The sequence below is a fragment of the Bos javanicus genome, chromosome 19, assembly GCF_032452875.1.
Source record: "Bos javanicus breed banteng chromosome 19, ARS-OSU_banteng_1.0, whole genome shotgun sequence".
NCBI classification, from domain to species: domain Eukaryota; kingdom Metazoa; phylum Chordata; class Mammalia; order Artiodactyla; family Bovidae; genus Bos; species Bos javanicus.
In genome coordinates this window covers 18306885-18319710 of record NC_083886.1, presented here as the reverse complement: position 1 = coordinate 18319710, position 12826 = coordinate 18306885, and the positions used below count along the sequence as shown (strand labels likewise).

General features: G+C 46.3%; 1 protein-coding gene and 1 long non-coding RNA gene across 3 annotated transcripts in view; one reads left to right on the top strand and one right to left on the bottom strand.

Annotated features, from left to right (window-relative positions):
- Positions 1–12826, bottom strand: part of ASIC2 (acid sensing ion channel subunit 2) — a 1207137-nt gene that overhangs the window by 246667 nt on the left and 947644 nt on the right. The gene's annotated exons all lie outside the window — the stretch shown is intronic.
- LOC133231571 (uncharacterized) lies at positions 3650–7581 on the top strand. The gene is made up of 2 exons (XR_009731164.1): positions 3650–3955; positions 7070–7581. It is a non-coding gene; the product is annotated as an uncharacterized LOC133231571 (long non-coding RNA).

Genomic DNA, 12826 nt, shown 5'->3' with positions numbered 1-12826 from the left:
GATGTTTATTTTATTTTACAATGTTTATTTATTTGGCTACATTGAGTCTTAGTTGCGGCGTGCTAGATCTTCATTGAGGCATCTTTCATTGCGGCTCTCGGGCTTAGTTGCCCTGCCATGTGGGACCTTAGTTCTGGACCAGGGATCCCTTGCATTGGAAGGCAGATGCTTAACCACTGGACCACCAGGGAAGTCCCAGTCTCAGCTTTCAGGACTGCAGAGTGATAAGGGAGTGAGTCATGTAGATATCTTCTGGAAGAGTATTCCAGGAAGAGGGAATTGCAAGTGCAAAGGCCCTGGGGTGGGTGCATGGCTGGCCTGTTCATGAAACAGCAGGGAGTTCAGCGCAGCTGAGGGCTTCCCTAGCGGCTCAGGTGATAAAGAATCTGCCTGTAATGTGGGAGACCTGGGTTCAATCCCCTGGGTTGGGAAGATCCCCTGGAGACAGGAATGGTTACCCACTCCAGTATTCTTGCCTGGAGAATCCCATGAACAGGGGAGCCTGGCAGGCTACAGTTCATGGAATCGTAAAGAGTCAGACATGACTGAGAGATTAATACACACACAGTGTAGCTGGAATGGCTGAGCATATGCTGGTAAAACAGGTCAGGACAGTAATGCAGACAAGAACATCTAGCCACTGTGATGACCATTCTTTTCTGAATAAAAGAGGGGAGATTCTGAAGGGTTTTGAGCAAATGATTAATGTGATCTTATTACTATTTAAGGAGCTTCCCTGGTGGCTCAGATGGTAAAGAATCCGACTGCAATGCCAGAGACCTGGGTTCAACCCCTGGGTCAGGAAGACCTTCTGGAGAAGGGAATGACTACCCACTCCAGTATTCTTGCCTGGAGAATCCCATGGACAGAGGAGCCTGGTGAGCTACAGTCCATGGGGTCTCAGAGTCAGACATGACTGAAGCAACTTGGCATGGCACTTCTGTTTAAAAGAATGTGATAAGGAAAGACTGTAGAGGAATGTATCACTTTTCTGTGGCTGCTGTAAATAATTACCATGAACTGGGTGGCTTAAAATGACAGAAACTTCTTTCCTCACAGTTGCGCAGGCCACAAGCCCAGAATCAGTGTCACTGGGCTGGGATTGGTATGTTAGGGCCGTATTCTGTCTGGAGGCTCTCTCTCTCTCTCTCTCTTTTTTTTTAAGGTTTTTTGATGTGGACCATTTTAAAAGTCTTAGTGCATTTGTGACAATATTATTTCTCTTTTATGTTTTGGCTTTTTGACTGTGAGGGATGTGGGTTCTTAGATCCCAAACAGGGATTGAACCCACACCCTTTGTATTGGAAGGCAATGTCTTAACCACTGGACCACCAGGGAAGGCCCTGGGGTCTCTTGAGGCGAGTCCATTGCTCGCCTCTTCTGGCTTCTGTAGTCTATAGCGTTCCTTAGCTTGTAGTCACATCACTCAACCTCTGTCTGCATGCTTACAGCATCTCCTCTGTGTATGAATATCAAATCGCCCTCTGTCTCTTATAAGGACACTTGTGGGAGCATTTAGGGTTACCTAAGTAATCCAGGATAACCTTTCCATCTCAAGGTCTTTAACCACACCTGCAAAGACTCTTTTCCCAAAGGAGGCAACATTTATTAATATATATTCCAGGGATTGGAACCTGCTATCTTCCGGCGGGGGCAGGGTGTGTGTGTGTGCATTAATTCATCTTCCTCTGTGGGTGTGGGTGTAAGGAGAGTGTTAAAAGGTTTTTGAAGTCATCCAAGCAAGGCATCACGATGGTCTAGACCAGATGGGTGCAGTGCAAGTAGTGTGAAATCCTTGGATTCTTGGCATATTTTGAAGGTAGACCCAACAGGATTTTCAGACCCACCGGAGGTGGGGCGAGAGAGAAAGAAAGGGCTCCAGACAGACTTTCCCCCTGAACAAGGGGAAGGGTGCAGGTGTCCTCACTGGGATACAGAAAGCTGGGAGTGGAGTAGTTTCTGGGGGAGGGGAACAGAAATTCAGTTTCAGAAATGTGGGGTGTCAGATGCTGTCCCAGAAATGAAGCAGGTGGCTGGGCAGGAGGGTCTGGGGTTTTGGAGACAGGTCTGGGCTGGGAGCATTGGCACAGAGGGTATTCAGAACTGTAGGACTTAGAGTGGCTTAGCTTGGGAGCGAGTGCAGAGATGGGGGATTATGGACTGAGCCCCGACGTCCCCAACACCAGGAGGTCAGGGAGAAGAGCAGCAGAGATGTCCCAGTAGAGGAGGCTGAGAAGGAGAGAGACAGGGTCCCATCCAAGAATCCAGTGGAAGAAGTATATCAAAGAGGCTGGGGAATAACACAATCTCTCAACCAAGACAAAGAGCCATGGCTTCGCCTACTTGCTTGCCTCCCTGCCCTCAACTCTGTCCAGTTTTGCTCCAGCAGGAACATCTGGCAGTGGGCCACTCACTCTAGAGAGGAGGCCTTTGCCGCTCATAGCAGCAGCAGCTAAGTCGCTTCAGCCATGTCCGACTCTGTGTGACCCCACAGACAGCAGTCCACCAGGCTCCTTTGTCCCTGGGACTCTCCAGGCAAGAGCCTGGAGTGGGTTGCCATTTCCGTCTTCAAAGCACGAAAGTGAAAACTGAAAGTGAAGTCGCTCAGTTTTGTCCGACTCTACATGACCCCATGGACTGTAGCCTACCAGGCCCCTCCATCCATGGGATTTTCCAGCCAAGAGTACTGGAGCGCCGCTTACAGGCCCCCATGCAAAACACTGGTCATGGAAACTTAGTTCTGCCACAGGCGCGGTGGGCTTGCATCCAACAGGAGGTGTTAGTCTAAACCCTCCAGCCTCTCAGAATGTAGTTAATGAGCCTTCAGCTTGGGACCCTGGGCTGTTAGGCTGTAGCTGGGGAGGTGTGATGACTGGGAGACGAGAAAGAGGACCCAGAACACAGTGGGTGTGGTCAAGCCAGAAGTCATGTGTTGAGTTTGAAACAGAGATTCTGCTCACCACCCCTCACCCTGACCAGAAGTAATCCTGCCTCTGACTGCGTGCTGGCTGTGTTGGTTCAGACTCGTCACCTATCTTCTCTAAGCCTCAGTTTCCCTATTCGTAAAATGGGATGGCAAAAATCTACTTTCCCAAGGACTTACTGTATAGCACAGGGAACTAGACTCAACATCTTGTAATAACCTATAATGGAAAAGAATCTGAAAAAATATATGTATTGATATTATATATATAAATACACACACATATATATATTTAATATAACTGAATTGGGGCTTCCCTGGTGGCTCAGATGGGAAAGAATCTGCCCATAATGCGGGAGACCCGGGTTTGATCCCTGGGTCAGGAAGATCCCCTGGAGAAGGGAATGGCTACCCACTCCAGTATTCTTGTCTGGAGAATTCCATGGACAGAGGAACCTGGCAGGCTACAGTTCACAGGGTCTCAAAGAGTCGGACACGGCTGAGAGACTTTCACAGTATAACTGAATCACTTTGCAGTACTCTTGAAACTAACACAGCACGTCAATTAACTACACTTCAATAAAAAATTTTTTAAACATTTGAAGAATCTATTTCCCAGGGAATTAATTAGAGACTGCCAAGGACATCGAAGGTGCTCAGAGAGTCTGTTTTCTCACCCAATGCCTTGATTTCAAATGATGTGAGTCAATCTTGCCATAGCCCCCACCCAAAGGGACAGGTCTCTTTTTAGAGGCGCCAGGATGGGGTGGGTGTCCAGTCCATGAACCTGGAAACCAGAGCCAGGAGCCTGCTGCTCGTGTGGGCTGCTGGCCTCCTGCTTCCGCTCTCAAGGCCAGCCCAGCACCACATGGCCATGTCACAAACACACGTCCAGTGGGAGAGCAAGCTGCTGATTCACTGCAATCATTGCCTCTAGACTCAAAGAACGCTCTGTGATCAGAACAGGGAGAGGCCTGGGGCACCGGTCTGGCCTTCAATCCTGCTGCTTTTTACTCATTCCCTGTGACCTCAGTAAGTCACCACTTCCCTGGAAGCTTCATTGTTCCAACTTGGGTGGTGAGAGGTTCGAGCTCCATTAGTCATTTTCACAGTTTTGTTTTATAGCAGAAAGCTTTTATTTTTTATAAAGCCTACATGGTATCCTGCTGTTTAAAATAGATTAAAGATGCTCTTGTTAAAGTGGGGAGGGGACTCCTCTTTATCAGCCCAAGGCATTTCCAGGAAACCCTATGTTTCCCAGGGGACAGACTTTGAAAGATTCTGACTAAAGGCAAAATTTGCTAGCGACTCTGAGTTTAAAGCTATGTGTGATTGGAGTTAGATGAATTGGTGCTGATGAATATGTATTTCAAGTGGTTAAGTGTAAAAATGTATTTGTGTGTATGCTTTATTTCCATTTTTAACCTGCAGCTCGCCAGCCAGATTCTTGGTATCTTATGCCCGCTTGTTAATTTCTTGATGTCAGATCTGCTGCACTCTTATATATTGAAGGGGTTGACTTAGTATTGGTAGCCAGTTAAAAATGCTTTGACTCTGAGATAGAAATAAACAGATCCTGAGCTAAATATTTCTAAGGTCTCTCATAGCTAAAAAAAAAAAAAAAAAAAATCTCAAAAATCCTAACTTTTCCTTGTGGTCAATCTTTCCCATTTCATGAAGCAGGTTCTGGGTTCATAATGAAAATAGGGCAAACGCTGCTGTTCAACAATCATGGCAGGAAGGAGAGTAAAACTGGTTTTAGCTGAGCACCTACAGTGTGACAGGTACCATCTTATACCTTAAGCTGGTTAATTCTTTGAGGCAATGGTACAAGGGTGCAAGCATCTTTATTTCTATTCCACTTATGGGGAAACTGACTCTCAGAGAGGAAAGGTGACTTACCCAAGGTCATAATGGCTAGTAGGGTTAGGACCCAAACTGGGATCTGTATGCAAAGGCTGTGCTCTTCCCACCTCACATGGTTTCTGAGGGCAAAAAGTCCCTCTGATTTCAGTACAGCCATTGAGTTGTATAAAAAGCAATCCTTTTTACTGACCTCCAAGTTCTTGGTTCAGCACCAGCTCTCCCATCTACATTACTAACGCTGATCTTCTAAGAATCCTGGGAGGTCAGCAGCAGGTACTATCGTACCCATTTTTCAGAGTGGAAAACTGAGGCTGGGAGAGCTGGAGGGACTTGCCTAGGGTTATACAGAGTGTGGGAAGAATGGGGGTTTTGCTATTCCCTTCTGAATCCTCTCTCCAACCAGAGGGAGAGCCAGAAACCCCAGGGCTCCCTTGCTCAGGGAATTCATGTCCCCTTCTTTAGCAGAACTTCATTTTGTTTTCAAATTGCTCCCAATCTTTTCATCGCGGCAGGCTTTTCATTTATTAGGCATTCAATTTCCCTCCCGTTCATCATTTATTTGCTTTTGCTTTTCATTTTTTAAGAGGTAAAGGAAATGCAAATTAGCAAGTGAATGGCATGCATAATACAGCCAGACTCTGCTATAAACAGTCTGCTCAGTTCTAGGACAAATTGGTCTACAAGGACCCGACACACCTCTCGGGGTGTGTTCACACAGACCCAGCCTGGAGACCCGATTTCCTGCTGACGGCCTGCCTCAAGAGAACAATGGTAAGAGCGCGTTTTGGTTTGGTCAACCGTTCCCGAGGTTGACGCCTTGGTTAAAGTCCAGCGCACAGCTTCCCCGAGTGCCGGGGAAATGTGTTTGCGGCGACCAGTCATATATGGTCATATATGATCACAGTGATAGAGCAGCAGTCCAGTGTTGCTCATATAGCATTGCCTGGGGCAACCCCCTTATTCATTTTCTTAATTAAATTTATGTGGCTGCACCGGCTCTTAGGTGCAGCAGGTGGAATCTTCGATTTTCACTGTGGGAGGTGGCATCTTCAGTTGTGGAATCTTTAGCTGCAGCTTGTGGGATCTAGTTCCCTGGCCAGGGATCGAACCCAGGCCCCCTGCATTGAGAGAGCAGTGTCTTAGCTACTGAACTATCAGGGAAGTCCCAGCAACCCTCTCACTCTTGGCCTTACTTCCTGAACTACCCCGAAGGTGTGTCCCTTGCACCTTGCTCTGTTTCCCGGCTCTCGTGGCTGGAGTTTTGTGGCTCTTCCTCCTAGAATGTCTTTGTCTAGATCTTGGGCTTGTTATGTGTTCTTCTAAGAACTTGGTTTTCACTGGGCAATGGCTGTATCTCTCTATTTTAGCAAGACACACAGAGGGTCCCCTGGCCTCTTAGATTTACTGAGGACCCTCCGGTCCTCTACTCTTTGTCTCTACTAGGTCTGACTTGTTCTTGTGGGTGGAACGCAGATGCACTCAGATTCCTCAAAATTCACATGTTATGCTCCAAAAGAAATAAGAGTTACCATTGACTGAGGGCTGGAATCTATGGTATGTGCCTTTGCTTGCTACTTTCTATCTCAGACAGCGCTTTACACCCCCGTGAGACAGTGATTACAATAGTCCCACTTTGTAGTAGAAGAAACTGAGCCTCAGAGAAGGTATTGTTTAGTCGCTAAGTTGTGTCTTGACTTTTTTGAGATCACATGAACGCAGTAGCCCACCAGGCTCCTCTGTCTGTGAGATTTCCCAGCAAGAGTACTGGAGTGGGTTGCCATTTCCTTCTCCAGGGGATCTTCCTGACCCAGGGATCAAACTTGCCTCTCTTGCATTGGCAGGCAGATTCTTTACTGCTGAGCCACCAGGGAAGCCCCAGAAAGGATATATACCTCCCCAAGGTCACACAGCTCACAGGGGACAGAGCTGGGGTTCAAGGTTCACAGGTGCTTAGTTACATGCAACACAGCCCTGCGTTTAGTTAAGCCTTGCTTCAGGAACTCAGGACCAAACGGGTGCCTTACTGACTGGTTTCTAGCTTCATTTAAGTCCTGAGTGTACTCAGACACAAGCACGTGCGTGTGTGTGTGCCCACACACACTCCAGCCCTCATTCCTGTCATTGGGAGTTATCTGAACCAGACCAGAGTTGAAAATGAAAAATCACTAGTGGGTCGGCATTATTCATGCCTCATGGAAAACATTCCACTTCCAAACAATTGGGTTGATGGATTTTTCCTGAACTTCTTTGTCTTTTTCTTTTTCCCACTTAATGTTACAGATGTTTACAAGAAGAAACCACCGTTTCTGCCTAGGCAGCATTGATTGACATTTGCTGGAGGAAGAGCCTTTCGATGAGCCAGCCAGGGGCCTTGAGGATGAGGCTGGGGAGGATTTGGGCGGAACAGATGTGATCATCTGGTACCTGAGACTCTGGTTTTCATGAAAGGAAAAAAAAAAAAAGAAAGTGAGGATCTGATTAAAAAGAGGATTTTAGGTGGGATGAATTAAGAGATTGGGACTGACATATATGCATTACTATGTATGAATGGATAACCAATGAGAACCTTCTATATAGCACAGGAAACTCTATATCATGCTTGTGGTGACCTAAATGGGAAGGGAATCCAAAAAAGAGAGGATCTATGTGCATGAATGGCTGATTCACTTTGCTGTACAACAGAAACTAACACAACATCATAATTGTACCTCAATAAATTTTTTTTAAAGCAGGGGCCCCAATAAAGCCTTTTCTGAAAAAAATAAAAATAAAAAGAGGATATTTTAAAATAAGTGAGACGTCTAGTCTCTTCTTCTAAGAAACCTGGGTCTCCCAACTGTAGCCTGTGGGAGGTGGTCTGATCTCTGGAGATGTTCCAGCTCCGGGAAGCTGAGACCATTGCCCTGGGGAACATCAGAGGAGCAAGCATCCTCAGACTCGGCTGTGGTTTGGACAATGAGACTACCTGTCAGGTTCTATCATTACCTGGGTTCCCAGGTTCTTGTTTCCCCTGAACTTCTGTTTTCCGAAATACAGGGCAGGGAGGGGCAGCTGTACAAGACAGGAGCAGATTTCTTGGTGCAGGTTTTGCAAAAGCATTTCCATCAAATTGTCAGTGGTTCTGTTAAGGGGCGCTCTGGGGCTTGGAGGCAATGTGCACCCGCTGAGAACATCACAACCACCAAAAAGACTCAGGCAAATCTTCCAGAAGTGCCACTGGCTTGTGGGGGCAGAAGGAGGGCCAGGTGAGTTTTTAGGTCATCATAGTGAAAAGGTCCAGGCATGTCTGTGCCCCTCTCCCCACCTCCTGTCGCACCTTCTCCAGTCCTGTTCCCACACGGTCACCAGAGTGATCATTCTCAAATGCAAATCTCAGGCATGATTATACCATCTCCTCTCCCCTTCCTCTTTCAATAGGTCCCCTTTGCTTTTAGGACAAAATTCAAGTCCCTTAATCCAGCTCCAGCCTTCCAGGAGCTGGCCCTGTCTCCCTTCCTCACCCCAACCCATCAAATCTCATTCAGGCTTTAAATGCACTAAACTTTCTTTTACCTCTTGGCCCACGCTGTTCCCTCTGCCTGGCACACCTAATGTCCTTTCTTTTTTTAAATATTCTATTTATATTTATTTGGCTGCACTTGGCCTTAGTTACAGCTCATGGCATTCTATTTTAGTTGCAGTTTGTGGGATCTGGTTCCCTGATGAGGGATCAAACCCAGGTCCCCTGCATTGGGAGCATAGCGTCTTCGACACTGGACCACCAGGCAAGACTCCTTATTCCCCTTTCTTCTCCATCTGGCTGACTTCCGTTCATCCTTCAGCACTCTGCTGAGGTACCACCTCCTTCAGGAAGCCTTCCCTGACTGCTTGTCCCACTTCACAGCCATGACAAACCTAACCTCACAAAATTAGTTTCAATTCCTTTCAAACTTCCTATTTTAAAAGAAAACTTAATTCATGGGAATGATGCTCACATTACGACGTTAAGTCAGAAGAGCAGGATGTTAAGAAAGCACACCAAATGGCACCATTCTGTTAATCACTCCCCACACAGACAGACATGCAGACATGTGAGCAGGTTCTCAACCAAGACACCCAAATGGAACATACAGGAGCGCTAACAGGGGTTACCACTGGTGGAGGGGTTAGGGGTGAGTTTTATTTCCTGCTTTGATGTTTACAAATTATCTGTATTTTATTTAACTACTGGATTACTTTTATAATTAGATAAAATGTTCAAGAAAAAATAGTTGCACTGAATGTTGGGTTTGAATGTAAAGAAATAATTTTTAAAAAAGAGAGTGTAAGATTTAAATCTACTGAGGGATGCCTGTGATAAGTGATGAGGCTCAAAGAACCGATTTTATTTTAAATTAAAATTTTTTTATTGGAGTATAATTGCCTTACAGTGTTATGTGAGTTTCTGCTGTACAACAAAATGAATCAACTATATGTATACAAATGTCCCCTCCCTTTTGAATCTCCCTGCCCCACTACTCTCCCATCCCACCCCTGGAGGACGGAGCACGCGGCTGAGCTCCCTGTGCTGTGCAGCTTTCTGCTGGGTGTCCTTTTAGGAGGGTGGTGTATATATCTCAGTTTTACTCTCTCAGTAGTATATATACGTCAGTTCTAATCTGACTCACTCTCCCCTCCCACCACATCCACATATCCGTTTTCTACATCTGCATAAACAGCAAATTTTAGACTGCTGTGCATAGTTTCTCATTAAACATACAAAAAGAGGTCAATATACACTAATATATCCATGTGTCAACAAGGAGTAAGCTGATGACATCTATAGCAGTCTGATAACGCTGGCTGTCTCAGGGGGACGGGAGGGGCAGGAGGGGGTGGACCAGGCAGGAGACTCACTTTGCCTGTGTCCATCTTTGTACTACTTCACTCGCTAATGTCAGCATGGCTTGCTATTGTGAATATTTTCAAACATCAAACAGTAAAAACAAAATAGAGAATAAAAGACTCTAAATACCAGGATGAATTAAGGGGCTTCTAATTAACAATAGAATATTTCAGGCAAGTCACAAAGTGGCTTCATAATAGGAACTTGTTAACAGTTTCAGTTCGGAAATTATTTTTAATTTAGAGAAAAGCATCAGAAATACGACAAAGAACACCCACATCATCTTTACCCACAGTCCCCTAACATCACCAGTGTGTCCCATTTGCTTCATGATTTGTTCTCAGAGTCCTGTTTATTCATCCTAGGAAAGGAAGTATCCCAGGTTGATAAATCACTATTTGAGGTCAGATGAATTGCCATGGGTCTGAGTGGTCACCTTAGAAAAAGACGTATTATATCTTAGGCTACAGACATGCTGTATGTACCCCCAAAATATATATAGATAAGGTTGTTCTTTGCAGCATTGCCCGTCTCAGAGGAAAACTGGATCCCATTAAAGGATCTGACCACTGGAACTGGCAAACCTGCATTGCAGGCAGATTCTTTACCAACTGAGCTATGAGGGAAGCCCATAAAATATAAAATAAATGATGGCAAATCCATGCAATGCCTCGTGCGGAACAATCAGAAACAGAAGATGAATTTGTGAGATGTTTTGAAAATACGTCTAAGGTACACTAGGTAATAAGTGCAAAACAACGTGTGTAGAATATGAACCCAGGGTATAAAAAAAAGGGATGCATGCTGGAAAGAGACATAGGAAACTATTTCTAGGAAGAAGGTTGGAGTCTTTTATACTATTCTATACTCTTTTACACCATTTGCATCTTTTAGCCATGTGAATGTTCCACGATCATGATAATAAAAACATAAACTGTCGGCAAAAGACTTTTACTGTAAGAAAAAAACTGTCTGCCCGCCCTCTTAGAACATCTCTTTGGGTTTTTTGGTTCTATTTCAATTTTATTATTTTTTTATTGGAGTATAATCGCTTTACAACGTTGTTGCTTTCTGCTGTACCACGCAGTGAGTCAGCTCTATGCATACATATGTCCCCTCTCTCTTACACCTCTCTCCCCCACTCCTCGTCATCCTACCCCTCTGGGTCATCCCAGAGCACTGAGCTGAGCTCCCTGTGCTACACTGCAGCTTCCCACGAGCTATCTTACCCATGGTGGTGCGACAGTGAAACTGCTCAGTCGTGTCCGACTCTTCGCGACCCCATGGACTGTAGCTCGCCAGGCTCCTCCATCCATGGGATGTTCCAGGCAAGCGTACTGGAGTGGGCTGCCATTTCCTTCTCCAGGGGATCTTCCCGACCCAGGGATCTTATTCAGGTCTCCCGAATTGCAGTCTGAGTCTTGAGCATCTGAGCCAAAGGAAGCTCACGGCAGTGTATCAGCGTCAAACGGAATCTCCCAGTTCATCCCACCCTGCCCCCTTCCCACTCAGTGTTCACACGTCTGGGTCTCTATTCCTGCCCTGAAAACTACAATGAAGTATCACCTTACTCAAGTCAGAATGGTCATCATCAAAAAAATCTACAAGCAAGAAATGTTGGAGAGGGTTTGGAGAGAAGGGAACCCTCTTGCATTGTTGGTGGGAATGTAAATTGATACAACCACTATGGAGAATGGTATGGGAGTTCCTAAAAAAAAACTAAAAATAGAACTACCATATGATCTAGCAATCCCACTCCTGGGCATCCCTGTGGTTTTAGAATATGGAAGGAAGTCATTCCCGGTCTCCCAGGGGTTTGCCAGGTGGGCAGCCTTGACCTCCTGTGTGATTCCCCTACCAGCAGGTCTTCCCCCCACAGACAGATGCAGAGATGGGCAGGAGGCCTGTCTGTCAGGCCCTGGTCACAGATATGTCTGTTATCATCACAGACTGCAGTAAAAAATAGTGTCAATGTTGAAAAAGATTGCCCACAAGAAAAGTCAGATTCCTGGTCTATCTGGAAACATTTGGCAAAACCAGGGCTGTATTTGTGAGCTCAATGCTGGGCGGCAGCCAGGCGGGGTTGCCTTGAGCAGACGAGCAGGCTCTGTTGGCTGGACCCCCTCGTTCGCACAGCCCATCTGGGTCCTGACGCCAGGGTTGGGATTTGCAGCCTCCACTCTGATGTCTCACGGGTGGGGTCTTCCCAGTGGGATCTGCCTTTCAGCATCTCAGTCCAACAGTAGTTTCCAGCAGGGTCTCTTCACGCATATCCTGAGAAGCTCCATAGAGGGAGGAGGGTCATTATCTCACACTTCCATCATAAACATAAGGAGGCTGTGGCCCAGAGAGGTGAGGTGACTTCTTCCAAGATCACACAGCAAGCTATTCTCAGGGATAGGACAAGAACCCCGAGCACCAAACTCCCACCCTAGTGTGTGTTACACTGCCTCCCAAGGGTGGTCCCCAGACTGGATGATGGTTGAAAATCAAGGGGCTGGGTCCTCGTTGGCACCATCTCCTGGGTGAGGCAAGAGGCTGGCATGTGTGTGGATGGTACCAAGGTGCTTATCCTCCAGTGGAACCAGGTATAGTAACAATGACAGCCACAGCTTTGTTCATAGCTCGCTCATTTAGAGAGGTGTTCAGGGCAGAGAATAAGAGCCCAGCTTTGACCCATGGCTGAGTACTTGGTAACTGGGTGACCGTGGGTAAGTTATTTGTCCCTCTATCGCTCGTTTCCTCACTTGCTAAATGGAAATGATAATAATAGCATCTATCTCATAGGATTTGTTTGAAGGTTAAGTAAACTAATAGGCGCATGCATATGAAGTCACTTCGGTCGTGTCCGACTCTTTGCGACACTATGGGCCATAGCCCACCAGGCTCCTCTGTCCATGGGATCTCCAGGCAAGAATACTGGAGTGGGTTGCTGTACCCTCCTCCAGGGGATCTTCCTGATCCAGGGATGGAACCCGAGTCTCCTGTTTTGGCAAGCAGAATCTTTACCACCAGCACCACCTGAAACCATGCCTGCCACATAGTAAGCGCTCAATAAACGTAAGTGGGTATGATGACTGTAAGGTAGGAACTGGGCTAAGTGTTTTGTCTGCTTTATGTCGGTTAGTCCTCTCAGCTGGCATCGGGTAAGTGCCATTCATTCATGGCATTCA